Here is a 20,549-nt window from a genome sequence, read left to right on the forward strand (position 1 = left end):
ATAATGCTACCACCGTACTAAGCAAAATAAGATGCATAAAGGATAAACATCACATGCAATCAAAGTAAGTGATATGATATGGCCATCATCATCTTTTGCCTTTGATCTCCATCTCCAAAGCACCGTCATGATAACCATCATCACCGGCTTGACACCTTGATCTCCATCGTAGCATCGTTGTCATCTCGCCAACTATTGATTCCATGACTATTGCTACCGCTTAGTGATAAAGTAAAGCAATTACATGGCGATTGCATTTCATACAATAAAGCGACAACCATAAGGCTCCTGCCAGTTGCCGATAACTTTTACAAAACATGATCATCTCATACAACAATTTATATATCATCACGTCTTGACCATATCACATCACAACATGCCCTGCAAAAACAAGTTAGGCGTCCTCTACTTTGTTGTTGCAAGCTTTACGTGGCCGCTATGGGCTTCTAGAAAGAACCGGTCTTACCTATGCATCAAAACCACAACAATTTTTCGTCAAGTGTGTTGTTTTAACCTTCAACAAGGACCGGGTGTAGTCAAACTTGATTCAACTAAAGTTGGAGAAACAGACACCCGGTAGCCACCTGTTTGCAAAGCACGTCGGTAGAACCAGTCTCATGAACACGGTCATGTAATGTCGGTCCGGGCCGCTTCATCCAACAATACCGCCGAATCAAAGTAAGACGTTGCTAGTAAGTAGTATGACTATTATCGCCCACAACTCTTTGTGTTCTACTCGTGCATATAACATCTACGCATAAACCTGGCTCAAATGCCACTGTTGGGGAACACTGTATTTCAAAAAATCTACCTACGATCACGCAAGATCTATCTAGGAGATACATACTAATGAGAGGAGAGAGTGTGTCCACGTACCCTCGTAGACCGAAAGCGGAAGCGTTTAGTAACGCGGTTGATGTAGTCGAACGTCTTCGCGATTCAACCGATCCTAGCACCGAATGTACAGCACCTCCGTGTTCAACACACATTCAGCACGATGACGTCCCTCGAGCTCTTGATCCAGCTGAGGACGAGGGAGAGTTCCGTCAGCACAACGGCATGGTGACGGTGATGATGAACTTACCGGCGCAGGGCTTTGCCTAAGCACTATGACGATATGACCGAGGTGGTAAACTGTGGAGGGGGCCACCGCACACGGCTAAAACAATTGATCTTGTGTGTTCTAGGGTGCCCCCTGCCCCCGTATATAAAGGAGGAGAGGGGGAGGTCGGCCGACCCCTGTAGGGCACACCAAGGAGAGGAGTCCTACTAGGACTCCAAGTCCTAGTAGGATTCCACTTGGTGGAAGGGGGGAGGAGGAAAGGAGAGGGGGAAGGGAAGGAAAGGGGGGCGCCGCCCCCTTCCCCTAGTCCAATTCGGACTTGCAGGGGGGTGGCCAGCCCCTTGTGGCCCTTCTCTCTCCCCCACTAAGGCCCATGAAGGCCCATTAGTTCCCCCGGGGGGTTCCTATAATCCTCCGGCACTCCGATAGTTACCTGGTACCTCTCGGAACTCATCCGGTGTCCGAATAACATCGTCCAATATATCAATATTTATGTCTCGACCATTTCGAGACTCCTCGTCATGTCCATGATCTCATATGGAACTCCAAACAAGCTTTGGTCATCAAATCACATAACTCATAATACAAATCGTCATCGAACGTTAAACATGCGGACCCTAAGGGTTCGAGAACTATGTAGACATGACCGAGACACATCGCCGGTCAATAACTGATGGCAGCTGGAACTACGTCGGTATTTCCCCGGAGAGGGAGGGATGATGCATCATAGCGGTGGTAGGTATTCCCCTCAATTATGAAACCAACATTATCGAACCAGTAGGAGAACCAAGCAACACAACGTAAACAGCCCCTGCACACAAATAACAACACCTCACAACCCGACGTGTTAAAGGGGTTGTCAATCCCTTTCGGGTAACGGCACCAGAAATTGGTGCGTGATGGTAAAAAGGTTGTAATAGATTGGATAAATAGATCGCAAATAAAATAAAGTGCAGCAAAGTATTTTTGTATTTTTGGTTTAATAGATCTGAAAATAAAAGCAAGGAACAAGTAGATCGCAAAGGCAAATATATGAGAAATAAGACCCGGGGGCCGTAGGTTTCACTAGTGACTTCTCTCAAGAAAAATAGCAAACGGCGGGTAAACAAATTATTGTTGGGCAATTGATAGAACTTCAAATAATTATGACGATATCCAGGCAATGATCATTACATAGGCATCATGTCCAAGATTAGTAGACCGACTCCTGCCTGCATCTACTACTATTACTCCATACATCGACCGCTATCCAGCATGCATCTAGTGTATTAAGTTCATGGAAAAACGGAGTAATACAATAAGAACGATGACATGATGTAGACAAGATTCGTTTATCTATATGGCGGTAGATATAGATCTCATCTTTTTATCCTTAGTAGCAACGATACATACGTGTCGGTTCCTTTTCTATCACTGGGATCAAGCACCATAAGATCGAAACCACTACCGGGCACCTCTTCCCATGGCAAGATAAATGGATCAAGTTGGCCAGACAAAACCTGAATAACGGAGAAGAAATACGAGGCTATAAGAGATCATGCATAAAAGAGATCAAAGAAACTCAAATACTTTCATGGATATAAAAACATAGATCTGATCATAAACTCGAAGTTCATCGATCCCAACAAACACATCGCAAAAGAGTTACATCATATGGATCTCCAAGAGGCCATTGTATTGAGAATCAAGAGAGAGAGATGAAGCCATCTAGCTAGTAACTAAGGACCTGAAGGTCTACAAAGAATTACTCACGCATCATCGGAGAGGCGCCAATGGAGGTGGTGAACCCCATCCGAGATGGTGTCTAGATTGGATCTGGTGTTTTTGGACTCTGCAGCAGCTGCATGAATATTTCATCGACTCCCTAGGGTTCTGGGATTTTTACGGTATTTATAGAGCAAAGAGGCGGTCCGGGGGGCACCCGAGGTGGGCACAACCCACAAGGGTGCGCCAGGGCCTCCTAGCGCGCCCTGGTGGGTTGTCACCTCCTCAGGACTCCCCCCAGGTGCAACCAGGGCCCATCTGCTTCCTTCTGGCCCATAAAAAATCATCGTAAAGTTTTGTGCCATTTGGACTCCGTTTGATATTGATTTTCTGTGATGTAAAAAACATGGGGAAAACAGGAACTGGCACTGGGCACTATGTCAATAGATTAGTACCAAAAAATGATATAAAATGATTATAAAACATCCAGGATTGATAATAAAACAGCATGGAACAATCAAAAATTATAGATTCATTGGAGACGTATCAACATCCCCAAGCTTAACTCCTACTCATCCTCCAGTAGGTAAGTGATAAAAACATGATTTTTTATGTGGAGTGCTGTTCATCAAGTCATATCATATTCTTTTCTTTATAGCATGGACAATTGGACTTTTATGTGCTTCAATGCCATAGTCTAGTTTTGACATGATAATTTAGATACTCAAGCATATCAACAAGAAACCATGTCTTACAAAATATCCATGCTAAAACAAGTTATCCCTAGCCCGTCATGCTCAAACATTGATCCATTCATGAAACACACTCGAATATTAACTACACCCAATACTTGAGCACGATCATATTGCCTCCTAGTTGGTGATTTTATGAGAGAAAATGGAGACTCGGAATAAAAATTGCATAAAGTAAAAGAATGGCCCTTCGCAGAGGGAAGTAGGGATTTGTAGAGGTGCCAGAGCTCAAAGCAAAAAAATAGAGGTAAAAACATTTTAGGAGGTGTATCCATCCCACCAACGAAAATGACTTAGAGTTCCCAACACTTTCCATGCTAGATATGCCATAGGCGGTTCCCAAACAAAAATTAAATTTTATTCCTTTTTCCACCATAACTTTCACTTTCCATGGCTAGCCGTATCCACGGGTGCCCTCCGTATCAACACTTTCCAAGGAATTTATTATTTAACATCATAAAGTAAATATTTTTTTTGCATTTCGGGACTGGGCATCCCTAATACCTTTGCCTTAATCTCTTGCAATGACAAGTGAATAAACACTCATCTTGAGAATAAGACATCTAGCATGGAAAATATTAGCCACCCCTCACCGCTCCGCGAGCGAAACAAACACACAAAAGAGAAGTTTATTTTGAAAATTAGAGATGGCACATGCAAATTTGCTTAGAATGGTAAAAGAATACCGCATATAGGTAGATATAGTGGACTCATGTGGCAAAACTGGTTTAAATGATTTTGGATGCACAAGTAGAGGTAATACTTAGTGCAAAATGAAGGCTAGCAAAAGATTGAGAAGCGACCAACCAAGAAACGAATAATCTCATAAGCAAGCATTAAGCATAATTAACACTAAATAATGCACCACAAGTAGGATATAATTTTCATTGCATGATTATTGACTTTCGTGCATGCATAGGGAATCACAAACCTTAACACCAATATTCTTACTAGAGCACAATTACTCATCAACATAACTCACATATCACATCATCATATCTCAAAACTATTATTAAGAATCAAGTTTATTTTGTCCAATGATCTTCATGACATTTTCTTTACTTTATCCTTCTTGGATATCTATCACTTTGGCACTAATTTTCATGAGTTGCTTTTCATAAGCTCAACCAAATATAAGTGAAGATCATGAGCATAAATTTTTTTCTTTCTCTCAAAATATTTTAAGTGAAGCAAGAGAGAATTTCTTTTAAAAATTTACTAACTCTCAGAAAAATCTAAGTGAATCAAGAGAGCACTTCTTCAAAAATAATAAAGCACACCGTGCTCAAAAAGATATAAGTGAAGCACTAGAGCAAGTCACTTGCTCATAAAAATTTAAGTGAAGCATAGAGAGCAATTCTAACAAGTCATGATATAATTTTGGCTCTCTCGAATAGGTGTGTCCAGCAAGGATTGATCACTTAAGACACAGAATAAAACAAGCAAAGACACATATCATACAAGACGCTCCAAGCAAAACACATATCATGTGACGAATAAAATTATAGTCTCGAGTAAAATATCGATAGTTGTTGGAAGAAAGCGGGGATGCCACTCGGGGGCATCCCCAAGCTTAGTTGGTTGCTCATTATTGGATAATAGCTTGGGATGCCGGGGCATACCCAAGCTTAGGGTCTTACATCCTTCCTTCATCCATCATAAGATAACCCAAAACTTGAAAACTTCAATCACACAAAACTCAACAAAAACTTCGTGAGATCCGTTAGTATAAGAATAATAAACCACTACTATAAGTGATGTATCAAACCAATTCATATTTTGTTTTTTTATTATATCTACTGTATTCCAACTTTTCTATGGCAAAAACTCATCAAAGAAAACCATAGAGCCATCAAAATAAGCACACAACACAAAGTAAACAAAATCTGTCAAAACAGAACGGTCTGTAGCAATCTGACTATTTCAAATACTTTGGTAACTCCAAAAACTCTGAAAAATAGGAAGTCCTGAGAAATTTGTATATTGATCTACTTCAATTAGAATGGGTATTTTATCGCTCTCTGGTAAAATATGATAAATATTTTCGTGAGCGTAAACTTTCTGGTTTTTCAGCAAGATCAAACAACTATTGCCCAAGAAGATCCTAAAGGCTTACTTGGCACAAACACTAATTAAACACAAAAAAACACAATTATAAAAGTAGCATAATTGTGCAAACACACAAGAACAGGAAGCAAAAAGCAAAAATAAATTTATTCATTGGGTTGCCTCCCAACAAGCGCTATAGTTTTACGCCCTTAGCTAGGCATATAGCAAGGATCTAAGTTTTGTCTCCTTGTCCAACTCTTCAATCAAACACTTAGAATCCCTTAAAGATTTTTGCATAAAGATTTTAAATAACAACACTCCTAGGAATAAATTCAAAGATTTCATTCTTGCAAAAATGATACTTTATCACTTCAACAAAATCAGGGTGGATACTAATCATCTTAAGATCTCCTTTATTGCTATCACTAGGAGTTGCACCCTTGTTTTTGGATCTCCTACTCTTTACGGGAGTTTCCTCAATAATTTTAGTGGTAGTAAAAGCCGTGCTTAGATTACTAAAGATTTCTTCCAATTTATCAATCCGAGACGGTCTTTCTTCTGTTCTTTCATGGATTAAAGTACCCCTTTCTTTTAACAACTTAAAAATATCGCCCGCTTTTGATCCAAGATTAGTTGAAAATTTATGCATCTTTTTATGTATAATTTCCATATGATCTTCGATGAGCATTTTCTTTTCGATAGCATCTAGTCTTTCCATAACATGCTCAAGAGTCAAAATTGTTTCATTAACCATAAGAGGTGGTGAGCCCACTAAATTTCCCATAGCATTAAGAGCGTCAAAGAGAGGACTCATTAAGAAATTTCCACCGTTAATTTATCAAGGACGAATCTATACCAAGTGGTGATGCCAACATAAAAACAACGCAAGAGCACATCGGTAGATTGCTTACGAATAGATCAGCATTGCAAATTCTATAACAAGCATCTTTTAAACTTTCTCCTCCCCTTTGTTTAAAGTTGAGAACCTCGTTCTCGGGAGTGCAAGTAGTAGAGGAGGAATTATCCATAACGGCAAACAAGATCTCACACACACAAAACAAATCCGGCAAGAAAACGACAAACGAAAAAAGAGAGGCAAATAAAACGGTAAATTTTTGTGAAGTGGGGGAAAGGAAAACGAGAGGCAAATGGAAAATAATGTAAATTGCGAGGAGTTGAGATTTGTGATTAGGAACCTGGTATATGTTGAAGGTCCTCCCCGGTAATGGTGCCATAAATTCTCCTTGATGGCAGCTGGAACTACGTTGGTATTTCCCTGGAGAGGGAGGGATGATGCAGCACAGCGGCGGTAGGTATTTCCCTCAGTTATGAAACCAAGGTTATCGAACCAGTAGGAGAACCAAGCAACACAACATAAACAGCCCCTGCACACAAATAACAACACCTCGTAACCTGACGTGTTGAAGGGGTTGTCAATCCTTTTTGGGTAACGGCGCCAAAAATTGGTGCGTGACGGTAAAAAGGTTGTAATAGATTGGATAAATACATCACAAATAAAATAAAGTGCAGCAAAGTATTTTTGTATTTTTGGTTTAATAGATCTGAAAATAAAAGTAAGGAAAAAGTAGATCGCAAAGGAAAATATATGAGAAATAAGATTTGTGGGCCATAGGTTTCACTAGTGGCCTTCTCTCAAGAAAAATAGCAAACGGTGGGTAAACAAATTACTGTTGGGCAATTGATAGAACTTCAAATAATTATGACGATATCCAGGCAATGATCATTACATAGGCATCACGTCCAAGATTAGTAGACCGACTCCTGCCTGCATCTACTAGTATTACTCCACACATCGACCGTTATCCAGCTTGCATCTAGTGTATTGAGTTCATGGAAAAACAGAGTAATGCAATAAGAACGATGACATGATGTAGCCAAGATTCATTTATATATATGGCGGTAGATATAGATCTCGTCTTTTTATCCGTAGTAACAACGATACATACGTGTCGGTGCCCTTTATGTCACTGGGATCAAGCACCGTAAGATCGAACCCACTACCGGGCACCTCTTCCCATTGCAAGATAAATAGATCAAGTTGGCCAGACAAAACCCAAATATCATAGAAGAAATACGAGGCTATAAGAGATCATGTATAAAAGAGATAAAAGAAACTCAAATACTTTCATGGATATAAAAACATAGATCTGATCATAAACTCAAAGTTCATCGATCCCAACAAACACACCGCAAAAGAGTTACATCATATGGATCACCAAGAGACCATTGTATTGAGAATCAAGAGAGAGAGATGAAGCCATCTAGCTACTAACTACGGACCCGAAGGTCTACAAAGAACTACTCATGCATCATCGGAGATGCACCAATGGAGGTGGTGAACCCCATCTGAGATGGTGTCTAGATTGGATCAGGTGTTTCTGGACTCTGTGACGGCTGCATGAATATTTCATCGACTCCCCTAGGGTTCTAGGATTTTTGGGGTATTTATAGAGCAAAGAGGCGGTCCAGGGGGCACCCGAGGTGGGCACAACCCACCAGGGTGCGCCGGGGCCTCCTAACGCGCCCTGGTGGGTTGTTCCCTCCTCGGGACTCCCCCCAGGTGCAACCAGGGCCCATCTGCTTCCTTTTGGCCCATAAAAATCACTGTAAAGTTTGGTGCCATTTCGACTCCGTTTGATATTGATTTTCTGCGATGTAATAAACATGGAAAAAAACAAGAACTGACACTGGTCACTATGTCAATAGGTTAGTACCAGAAAATGATATAAAATGATTATAAAACATCCAAGATTGATAATAAAATAGCATGGAACAATCAAAAATTATAGATACGTTGGAGACGTATCAATAACCAATAGTGGAACCTGGATGTTCATATTGGCTCCTACATATTCTACGAAGATCTTTATCGGTCAAACCGTATAACAGCATACGTTGTTCCCTTTGTCATTGGTATGTTACCTGCCCGAGATTCGATCGTCGGTACCTTCATACCTAGTTCAATCTCATTACCGGCAAGTCACTTTACTCGTTCCGTAATGCATCATCCCGCAACTAACTCATTAGTCACATTGCTTGCAAGGCTCATAGTGATGTGCATTACCGAGAGGGCCCAGAGATACCTCTCCGATACTCGGAGTGACAAATCCTAATCTTGATCTATGCCAACTCAACAAACACCATCGGAGACACCTGTAGAGCATCTTTATAATCACCCAGTTATGTTGTGACGTTTGATAGCACACAAGGTGCTCCTCAGTATTCGGGAGTTGCATAATCTCATAGTCAGAGGAACATGTATAAGTCATGAAGAAAGCAATAGCAATAAAACTAAATGATCATTATGCTAAGTAACGGATGGGTATTATCCATCACATCATTCTCTAATGATGTGATCCCGTTCATCAAATGACAAGACATGTCTATGGTCAGGAAACTTAACCATCTTTGATTAACGAGCTAGTCAAGTAGAGGCATACTAGGGACACTCTTTTTGTCTATGTATTCACACATGTACTAAGTTTCCGGTTTAATACAATTCTAGCATGAATAATAAACATTTATCATGATACAAGGAAATATAAATAACAACTTTATTATTGCCTCTAGGGCATATTTCCTTCAGTTTCTCTTGAAAGAAGTGGGTGGGTGGAAAGTAGAACTTGATGAGGTAATCATACCTTCTCTCGAATTGGAAAGTAACACATCACAAAAAGCAGTTCCCGTGATGCCTACACCAACTTAAGAGGAAGCTAATAATGATGATCATGAAACTTCGGATCAAGTTACTACTGAACTTCGTAGGTACCAGGGTACGTTCCGCGCCAGAGTGGTACCGTACTCTAGACATGGAAGTCATGTTGTTTGACAACGGCGAACCTATGAACTATGAAGAAGCTATGATGAGCCCGAATTCTAATAAATGGCTTGAGGCCATGAAATCCGAGATAGGATCCATTTATGAGAACAAAGTACGGACTTTGGTGGACTCGCCTGATGATCGGCAAGCCATTGGGAATAAATGGATCTTTAAGAATAAGAAGAAAGATACTGATGGTAATGCCACCGTCTATAAATCTCGACTTGTCGCAAAAGGTTTTTGACAAGTTCAAGGGGTTGACTACGATGAGACTTTCTCACCCGTAGCGATGCTTAAGTCTGTTAGAATTATGTTAGCAATTGTTGCATTTTTCAATTATGAAATCTGGTAGATGGATGTGGAAATCGCTTTCCTTAAGGAAGAGTTGTATATGATGCAACCTGAAGGTTTTGTGGATCCTAAGGATGCTGCAAAGGTATGCTAGCTCTAGTGATTCATCTATGGACGGGTGCAAGCATCTCGGAGTTGTAATATATGCTTTGATGAGGTGATCAAAGCTTTTTGGTTTATACGAAGTTATGAAGAAACTTGTATTTGCAATAAAGTGAGTTGGATCTCTAGAGCATTTCTGATAGTATATGTGGATGACATATTGTTGATTGGAAATGACGTAGAATTTCTGGAAAGCATAAAGGGTTGTTTGAAATGAGTTTTTCAAAGGAAGACCTGGGTAAAGCTGCTTACATATTGGGCATCAAGATCTATAGAGATAGATCAAGACGCCTGATAATACTTTCACAGAGCACATACCTTGACAAAATTTTGAAGGAGTTTAAAATGGATTAGTCAAAGAAGGAGTTCTTTCCAGTATTGTAAGGTGTGAAGTTGAGTAGGACTCAAAGCTCGACCACGGTAGAAGAAAGAGGAAGGATGAAGGTCATTCCCTTGCCTCAGCCATAGGCTCTATAATGTATGCCATGTTGTGTACCATACCTGATGTGTGCCTTGCCATGAGTCTGGCCAGGGGGTACAAGAGTGATCCGGGAGTGGATCACTAGATAGCAGTCAAAATTATCCTTAGAGGACTAAAGAAATGTTTCTCGGTTATGGAGGTGATAAAGAGTTCATCGTAAAGGGTTACGTCGATACAAGATTTGATACGGATCCGGATGACTCTGAGTCACGAACCGAACACGTATAGTCGAGCAGTCATTTGGAATAGCTCCAAGTGGAGCTTGGTAGAAGCATCTATAGTATGACATAGAGATTTGTGAAGTACACACGGATCTGAATGTTGCAGACCCATTGACTAAAACCTCTCTCACAAGCAAAACATGGTCAAACCCCAGAACTAATTGGGTGTTAATCACATGGAGATGTGAACTAAATTATTGACTCTAGTGCAAGTGTGAGACTATTGGAAATATGCCCCTAGAGGCAATAATAAAATGGTTATTATCATATTTCCCATCCATGATAAATGTTTATTGTTCATGCTAGAATTGTATTGACCAGAAACTTAAATACATGTGTGAATACATAAACTACACCGTGTCCCTAGTATGCCTCTACTAGACTAGCTCGTTGATCAAAGATGGTTAAGGTTTCTGCTACCTCTTGAGCATTGCGTTGGATTTCCCCGAAGAGGAAGGGATGATGCAGCAAAGTAGCGTAAGTATTTCCCTCAGTTTTTGAGAACCAAGGTATCAATCCAGTAGGAGGCTACGCTCGAGTCCCTCGTACCTACACAAAAACAATAGCTCAACGTAAACCACGCGCTTAGGGGTTGTCAATCCCTTCACGGTCACTTACGAAAGTGAGATCTGATAGAGATAATAAATAATATTTTGGTATTTTTGGTATAGAGATGCAAAGTAAATAAAGTAAAAGCAAAGTAAAAGCAAAGCAATAGTAAAGTGATGGAGATTGATATGATGAGAAAGAGACTCGGGGGCCATAGGTTTCACTAGTGGCTTCTCTCAAGAGCATAAGTATTCTACGGTGGGTGAACAAATTACTATTGAGCAATTGACAGAATTGAGCATAGTTATGAGAATATCTAGGTACGATCATGTATATAGGCATCACGTCTGAGACAAGTAGACCGAAACGATTCTGCATCTACTACTATTACTCCACTCATCGACTGCTATCCAGCATGCATCTAGAGTATTAAGTTAAAAACAGAGTAATGCCTTAAGCAAGATGACATGATGTAGATGGATAGTTTCATGCAATATGATAAAAACCCCATTTTGCTATCCTCGATGGCAACAATACAATACATGCCTTGTTGCCCCTTCTGTCACTGGGAAAGGACACCGCAAGATTGAACCCAAAGCTAAGCACTTCTCCCATGGCAAGAACAACCAATCTAGTAGGCCAAACCAAACTGATAATTCGAAGAGACTTGCAAAGATAACCAATCATACAAAAAAGAATTCAGAGAAGATTCAAATATTATTCATAGATAGACTTGATCATAAATCCACAATTCATCGGTCTCAACAAACACACCGCAAAAAGAAGATTACATCGAATAGATCTCCACGAGAGAGGGGGAGAACATTGTATTGAGATCCAAAAAGAGAGAAGAAGCCATCTAGCTACTAGCTATGGACCCATAGGTCTGAAGTAAACTACTCACACTTCATCGGAGGGGCTTGGATGATGATGTAGAAGCCCTCCGTGATCGATGCCTCCTCCGGCGGAGCTCCGGAACAGGCCCCAAGATGGGATCTCGTGGATACAGAAAGTTGCGGCAGTGGAATTAGGTTTTTGGCTCCATTCCCAATCGTTTGGGGGTACGTGGATATATATATAGGAGGAAGAAGTATGTCGGTGGAGCTTAGAGGGGCCCACGAGGCAGGGGGGTGCGCCCCTACCCTCATGAGCACCTCGTGGCTTTCTTGACGGAGGGTCCAAGTCTCCTGGATCTTATCTGATGAGAAAATCACGTTTCCGAAGGTTTCATTCCGTTTGGACTCCGTTTGATATTCCTTTTCTTCGAAACCCTAAAACAGGCAAAAAACAACAATTCTGGGCTGGGCCTCCGGTTAATAGGTTAGTCCCAAAAATAATATAAAAGTGGAAAATAAAGCCCAATAATGTCTAAAACAGTAGATAATATAGCATGGAGCAATCAAAAATTATAGATACGTTGGAGACGTATCAAGCATCCCCAAGCTTAATTCCTACTCGTCCTCGAGTAGGTAAATGATAAAAACAGAATTTTTGATGCGGAGTGCTACTTGGCATAATTTTAATGTAATTCTTCTTAATTGTGGTATGAATATTTAGATCCGAAAGATTCAAGACAAAAGTTCATATTGACACAAGAATAATAATACTTCAAGCATACTAACAAAGCAATTATGTCTTCTCAAAATAACATGGCCAAAGAAAGTTCATCTCTACAAAATCATATAGTTTAGTCATGTTTCATTGTCTTCACACAAGAATGGTATCATCATGCACAACCCCGATGACAAGCCAAGAAATTGTTTCATACTTTAGTAATCTCAAACCTATAAACTTTCACGCAATATATGAGCACGAGCCATGGACATAGCACTATGGGTGGAATAGAATATAATGAAGGGGGTTATGTGGAGAAGGCAAAAAAGGAGAAAGTCTCACATCAACGATACTAATCAATGGGCTATGGAGATGCCCACCGATTGATGTTAATGCAAGGAGTAGGGATTGCCATGCAACGGATGCACTAGAGCTATAAATGTATGAAAGCTCAACAAAAGAAACTAGTGGGTGTGCATCCAACTTGCTTGCTCACAAGACCTAGGGCACTTGAGGAGGCCCAATGTTGGAATATACAAGCCAAGTTTTATAATGAAAAATTCCCACTAGTATAAAAAAGTGATAACATGAGAGACTCTCTACTATGAAGATCATGGTTCTACTTTGAAGCACAAGTGTGGTAAAAGGATAGTAACATTGTCCCTTCTCTTTTTTTTTTCTCTTTTTTATGGCCCCTTTTTTATGGCCTTTCTCTCTTTTTTGGGCCTTCTCTTTTAATGGCATTTTTTATTTATTCCTCACTTGGGACAATGCTCTAATAATGATGATCATCACAGTTCTATTTATTTACAACTCAATGATTACAACTCGATACTAGAACAAAGATGACTCTATGTGAATGCCTTCGATGGTGTATCGGGATATGCAATGAACCAAGAGTGACATGTATGAAAGAATTATGAACGGTGGCTTTGCCACAAATACTATGTCAACTACATGATCATGCTAAGCAATATGACAACGATGAATGTGTCATGATGAACGGAATGATGAAAAGTTGCATGGCAATATATCTCGGAATGGCTATGGAAATGCCATAATAGGTAGGTATGGTGGCTGTTTTGAGGAAGATATAAGGAGGTTTATGTGTGAAAGAGCGTATCATATCACGGGGTTTGGATGCACCGGCGAAGTTTGCGCTAACTCTCAATGTGAGACAGGGCAATGCACGGTACTGAAGAAGCTAGCAAGGGTGGAAGGGTGAGAGTGCGTATAATCCATGGACTCAACATTAGTCATAAAGAACTCACATACTTATTGCAAAAATCTACAAGTCATCAAAAACCTCGGCACTACGCGCATGCTCCTAGGGGATAGATTGGTAGGAAAAGACCATCGCTCGTCCCCGACCGCCACTCATAAGGAAGACAATCAAATAACACCTCATGTTTCAAATTTGTTGCATAACGTTTACCATACGCGCATGCTACGGGACTTGCAAACCTCAACACAAGTATTTCTCAATTTCACAACTACTCAACTATCATGACTTTGATATTATTACCTCCATATCTCAAAACAATCATCAAGCATCAAACTTTTCTTAGTATTCAACACACTCATAAGAAAGTTTTATTATTAATCTTGCATACCAAGCATATTAGGTTTTTAAGCAAATTACCATGCTATTAAGACTCTCAAAATAATCTAAGTGAAGCATGAGAGAACAATAGTTTCTATAAAACAACTCCACCACCGTGCTTTAAAAGATATAAGTGAAGCACTAGAGCAAAATTGTAAAGCTCAAAAGATATAAGTGAAGCACATAGAGTATTCTATCAAATTCCAAATCATGTATGGCTCTCTCAAAATGTGTGTACAACAAGGATGATTGTGGTAAACTAATAAGCAAAGACTCAAATCATAAAATACGCTCCAAGCAAAACACATATCATGTGGTGAATAAAAATATAGCTCCAGGTAAAGTTACCGATAGAAGTAGACGAAAAAGGGGATGCCTTCCGGGGCATCCCCAAGCTTTGGCTTTTAGGTGTCCTTATATTATCTTGGGGGTGCCATGGGAATCCTCAAGCTTAGGCTCTTGCCACTCCTTGTTCCATAATCCATCAAATCTTTACCCAAAACTTGAGAACTTCACAACACAAAACTTAAGGTAGAAAACTCGTGAGCTCCGTTAGCGAAAGAAAACAAAAAACCACTTCAAGGTACTGTAATGAACTCATTATTTATTTATATTGGTGTTATACCTACTGTATTCCAACTTCTCTATGGATTATAAACTATTTTACTAGCCATAGATTCATCAAAATAAGCAAACAACACACGAAAAACAGAATCTGTCAAAAACAGAACAGTCTGTAGTAATCTGTAGCTAGCACAAGATCTGGAACCCCAAAAAATTCTAAAATAAATTGCTGGACGTGAGGAATTTATCTATTAATCATCTGCAAAAATAATTAACTAAATAGCACTTTCCAATTAAAAATTACAGCAGTTCTCGTGAGCACTAAAGTTTCTGTTTTTTACAGCAAGTTCAATCAAGACTTTCCCCAAGTCTTCCCAACGGTTCTACTTGGCACAAAACACTAATTAAACACAAAAAACACAATCAAAACAGAGGCTAGATAATTTATTTATTACTAAACAGGAGCAAAAAGCAAGGAATAAAAATAAAATTGGGTTGCCTCCCAACAAGCGCTATCGTTTAATGCCCCTGGCTAGGCATAACAAGCAAGAATAGATCTAGGTATTGCCATATTTAGTTTTCAATTTTTTTAGCGGAATCAAGCTCGAATCCGGGAGGTTCTTTACGTTTCCCTTCATATTCTGAAATTTTTAGATCTAAAGAATCCAACCGCTTATTGCAAAGGGTAATCAACATATTCATGCGGTGAATATTTCCACTAATGTTCTTAAGAGGTTCAAGAGATTTCTGCAAGATTTCAGGAACTTCACAAATTTTTTCACAAACTTGTGTCTCTTCCTGAGTAGGATGAGGCCTCTTTTGTTGAGGTAGTGTTCCCACTATACCTTCTATAATTTCAAGTGCAATATGGGGATCGATTTCAATAAAATTGCCTTTGGCAACGCAATCCAAGAGTTGTCTATGAGATATATTTAATCCAACATAAAAATTGTGAAGCAAAATTCTCAGATTTATTTCAGAGGTACAATTACAATGAGATTCCATTATTCTCAACCAAGCATCTTTTAGGTTTTCTCCTAACCTTTGTTTAAAGTGAAAGATTTCGAACTCAGGGGTCAACGGAGAAGATAAGGGACTAGCCATAACAACAAGCAAACAAACTAACACACGAGCAAACAAGAGCAAACGGACAAAAGAGGCAAATAGAGAGGGAGGATAGAGAGAGAGAGAGCGCGAATAAAACAGCAAGGGTGAATTGGGGGGATAGGAAAACGAGAGGCAAATGGCAAATAATGTAATGTGGAAGATAGGGATTGTGATGGGTACTTTGTATGTTGACTTTTGCGCAGACTCCCCGGCAACGGCGCCAGAAATTCTTCTTGCTACCTCTTGAGCACTGCGTTGGATTTCCCCGAAGAGGAAGGGATGATGCAACAAAGTAGCGTAAGTATTTCCCTCAGTTTTTGAGAACCAAGGTATCAATCCAGTAGGAAGCTACGCTCGAGTCCCTCGTACCTACACAAAAACAATAGCTCAACGCAACCAACGCGCTTAGGGGTTGTCAATCCCTTCACGGTCACTTACGAAAGTGAGATCTGATTGAGATAATAAATAATATTTTTGGTATTTTTGGTATAGAGATGCAAAGTAAATAAAGTAAAAGCAAAGCAATAGTATAGTGATGGAGATTGATATGATGAGAAAGAGACTCGGGGGCCATAGGTTTCACTAGTGGCTTCTCTCAAGAGTATAAGTATTCTACGGTGGGTGAACACATTACTGTTGAGCAATTGACAGAATTGAGCATAGTTATGAGAATATCTATGTATGATCATGTATATAGGCATCACGTCCGAGACAAGTAGACCGAAATGATTCTGCATCTACTACTATTACTCCACTCATCGACCGCTATCCAGCATGCATCTAGAGTATTAAGTTAAAAACAGAGTAACGCCTTAAGCAAGATGACATGATGTAGAGGGATAGTTTCATGCAATATGATAAAAAAAACTATCTTGTTATCCTCGATGGCAACAATACAATACGTGCCTTGCTGCCCCTTCTGTCACTTAGAAAGGACACCGCAAGATTGAACCCAAAGCTAAGCACTTCTCCCATGGCAAGAACAACCAATCTAGTAGGCCAAACCAAACTGATAATTCGAAGAGACTTGCAAAGATAACCAATCATACATAAAAGAATTCAGAGAAGATTCAAATATTATTCATAGATAGACTTGATCATAAACCCACAATTCATCGATCTCAACAAACACACCGCAAAAAGAAGATTACATCGAATAGATCTCCACGAGAGAGGGGGAGAACATTGTATTGAGATCCAAAAAGAGAGAAGAAGCCATCTAGATACTAGCTATGGACCCGTAGGTCTGAAGTAAACTACTCACACTTCATCGGAGGGGCTTGGATGATGATGTATAAGCCCTCCGTGATCGATGCCTCCTCCGGCGGAGCTCCGAAACAGGCCCCAAGATGGGATCTCATGGATACAGAAAGTTGCGGCGGTGGAATTAGGTTTTTGGCTTCGTCCCCGGTCGTTTGGGGGTACGTGGATATATATAGGAGGAAGAAGTACATCGATGGAGCTTCGAGGGGGCCACGAGGCAGGGGACGTGCCCTGGGGAGGCGCCCCTACCCTCGTGAGCACCTCGTGGCTTTCTTGACAGAGGGTCCAAGCCTCCTGGATCTTATCTGATGAGAAAATCACGTTTCCGAAGGTTTCATTCCGTTTGGACTCTGTTTGATATTCCTTTTCTTCGAAACCCTAAAACAGGCAAAAACAACAATTCTGGGTTGGGCCTCCGGTTAATAGGTTAGTCCCAAAAATAATATAAAAGTGGAAAATAAAGCCCAATAATGTCTAAAACAGTAGATAATATAGCATGGAGCAATCAAAAATTATAGATACGTTGGAGATGTATCGGTTTCCTAACCATAGACATGAGTTGCCATTTGATAATGGCATCACATCATTGGAAGAATGATGTGATGGACAAGACCCAACTGTAAGCTTAGCATTAGATCATTTAGTTTATTTGCTATAGCTTTCTTCATGTCAAGTATTTGTTCCTTAAACCATGAGATCGTGTAACTCCCTAACACCAGAGGAATACTTAGTGTGTATCCAAACGTCACTTCGTAATTGGGTGATCATAAAGGTGCTCTACAAGTATCTCCGGAGGTATCTGTTGGGTTGGCATGGATCATGACTGGGATTTATCATTCCGTATGATGAAGAGATATCTCCAGGCCCTCTCGGTAATACAAGGTCTTAAAGAGCTTGCAAGCAATGTGACTAATGAGTTAGTTATGGGATCTTGTATTACAGAATGAGTAAAGAAATCTGCCAGTAACGAGATTGAACTAGGTATGGAGATACCAACGACCGAATCTCGGGCAAGTAACATATAGTCAGACAAAGAGAATTGCATACAGTATTAACCGAATCCTTGACATCTTGGTTCAACCGATAAAGGATCTTTCTGGAATATGTAAGAATAAATATGGGCATTCAGGTCCCGCCAATGGTTATTGAACTGAGAGATGTCTCGGTCATGACTAATGATTCCCGAACCTGCAGGGTCACACGCTTAACGTTCGTTGACGCTAGAGTAGTATTGGGATATTTTATGATTGGTGACTGAATGTTGTTCGGAGTCCTAGATGAGATCCCAGGTGTTACGAGGACTCTTGGAATGGTCAAGATGTAAAGATTTCTATATGGGAAGTCATATTTTGGGTTCTGAAAAAAGTGCAGTTTTTTCGATATTGTACAGTGAAGCTTCTAGAAGGTTCCAAAGGATTCCGGAGGGGTCCGGAAGTCCACAAGTGGGTCCACCACAACCCAAGGGGAAGTATGGGATGAGGGAAGGCGCCCTGGCCTTATTGGGCTAGGTGCACCAAGTCCTCAAAAGTCCATGTGGCTAGGGAAGGGAAAAAGAGAGGAGTCCTAGTTGAAATAGGATTGGACTTGGAGTCCAAGTCCTCTCCCCCTTGGTTGTGCCCTGGGGCTTGGAGGGGTTGTTTCCCACGCTCGGATCGTGAAGAGTACAGCTACATCAACCATGTTATATACGCTTCAGCTTTCGGTCTACGAGGGTATGTAGACACACTCTCCCCTCTCATTGCTATGCTTCTCCTAAATAGATCTTGGGTGTTCGTAGGAATTTTTTGATTTCATGCTTCGTTCCCCATCAAAAAAATCATCGCTAAATCACAAAATGTTCACATTTGCGAACATATGTCCGTGGTCATCTCACATTCAATTGAACAAAACCCGATATAGGGCAAAGGATGATTTTTTTACCTCAGCGGCCGTTTTGTATGGCGTAGCACTGGAAAGGCACCCTAGTGTTGCCCGCCGCCGAGGCGAAGGAAGGAGGGACAATAGTGCGACATGTCCTCGCCTTCTTCGGCCTCTTAGCTGAGAATTGTTGCGGCACCAACGGGGGAGGCCAATACCTGTACATGCGGCATACGGCTTCGCACCTTTGTGCCGAACTTGTCACTGGCAAGGTGGATGAGGCGATGGCCTAGCCGGTGGCAAGTGGCCATCAGAAGCACATGAGATGGAATAAATGCGAAGTTTGAGGATCGACTCCAAACCGACAGAGTGGTGCGGGTGGTCGAGGCGGTGTCCATGGCATCGCCGGCGAGGACGGCGGACGGTCGGAAGCGATCAAAGGCGGCGCTATGACAAGGGAAGGGAGGCGGCGCGCGGGCATGCGGAAAGAGCAGCGGGAGGGGAAATATCGCTCGCGTCAAACCGTTTTCAAGATGGAGTGTGCTCTAAATATTTCCGCAGCCACGAAATATGAAGGCTGGAGACTTGATTTTTATGCCAGCTACAAGTCAAATGGCAGGATTTGGTTCTGTGTGGCAATGTTTTGTTTGATCTGTTTCGTAAACTGCATTTCTTTTTGTAGTTTTATCAGAAAAAAATAACTTTTTGTTCTAAAAAAACAGTGGTGTGCGCTTTGTTTTAAAGGAAGAATAAACCATCATTATGGACCTAGTTAGCGGCCTAGCCTTAGGATTTGACATGCTTTCTAGGCCTAATGATAGGCAAAATCAGCTCATGCTAGCTTGGAAGGTAGACTTTACTAAAGTGAAGTAAAAACCTCGGACAAGTTGTTCCCGTTTTATGTTAGATCCGACTTGCCTGCTCCTTTCCCGTGCTCCCAATTGACTAGTCTTGCTTTACCTCCTCCACTAAAGAAGTGGGAAAATCTGGAAAATGTCATGATAAAGCCCCCAAAAATCGTACGGGATACTACAGAAGATTTACGGTTTGTTGTTTTCGATCACGGCCACGGACTATGCGTGTATGCCTACCTCGTTGTATATATGTGACAAAAAAAGGGACTAGGCGGCGGCAAAACCCTGGATGACATCATAATCAGCCGACTAAATATGTTCGTAATAAAATTATTAAGGTAACATCTGAAATAGAACAGGTGTCGTGGTGTAGTTGGTTAGCACATCAGTTTAACATGCTGAAGATCCCCGGTTCAAATCCGGACGACACCAATTTTTTTTCTGGTATTTTTGGCTTTTGAACATTTCCTTGTTTTGTTTACAGCTTTTTTCTCTTTATTATTGAAGTTGTTAATGATGTTGTTTTTGTTTGCGAAAAAATACCATATCTATCTATATTATGAAAGGTTTCCTAAACATAATACTCCCTTTGTAAAGAAATATAAGAGCGTTTAGATTACTAAAATAGTGATCT

The 20,549-nt window shown here is 40.6% G+C and overlaps 1 non-coding gene across 1 annotated transcript; it reads left to right on the forward strand.

Annotated features, from left to right (window-relative positions):
* Positions 1-20,273: 20,273 nt before the first annotated feature.
* TRNAV-AAC (transfer RNA valine (anticodon AAC)) lies at positions 20,274-20,347 on the forward strand. Its single transcript has one exon. It is a non-coding gene; the product is annotated as a tRNA-Val (tRNA).
* Positions 20,348-20,549: the final 202 nt, after the last annotated feature.

Source organism: Triticum aestivum, chromosome 4A (assembly GCF_018294505.1).
Source record: "Triticum aestivum cultivar Chinese Spring chromosome 4A, IWGSC CS RefSeq v2.1, whole genome shotgun sequence".
NCBI classification, from domain to species: domain Eukaryota; kingdom Viridiplantae; phylum Streptophyta; class Magnoliopsida; order Poales; family Poaceae; genus Triticum; species Triticum aestivum.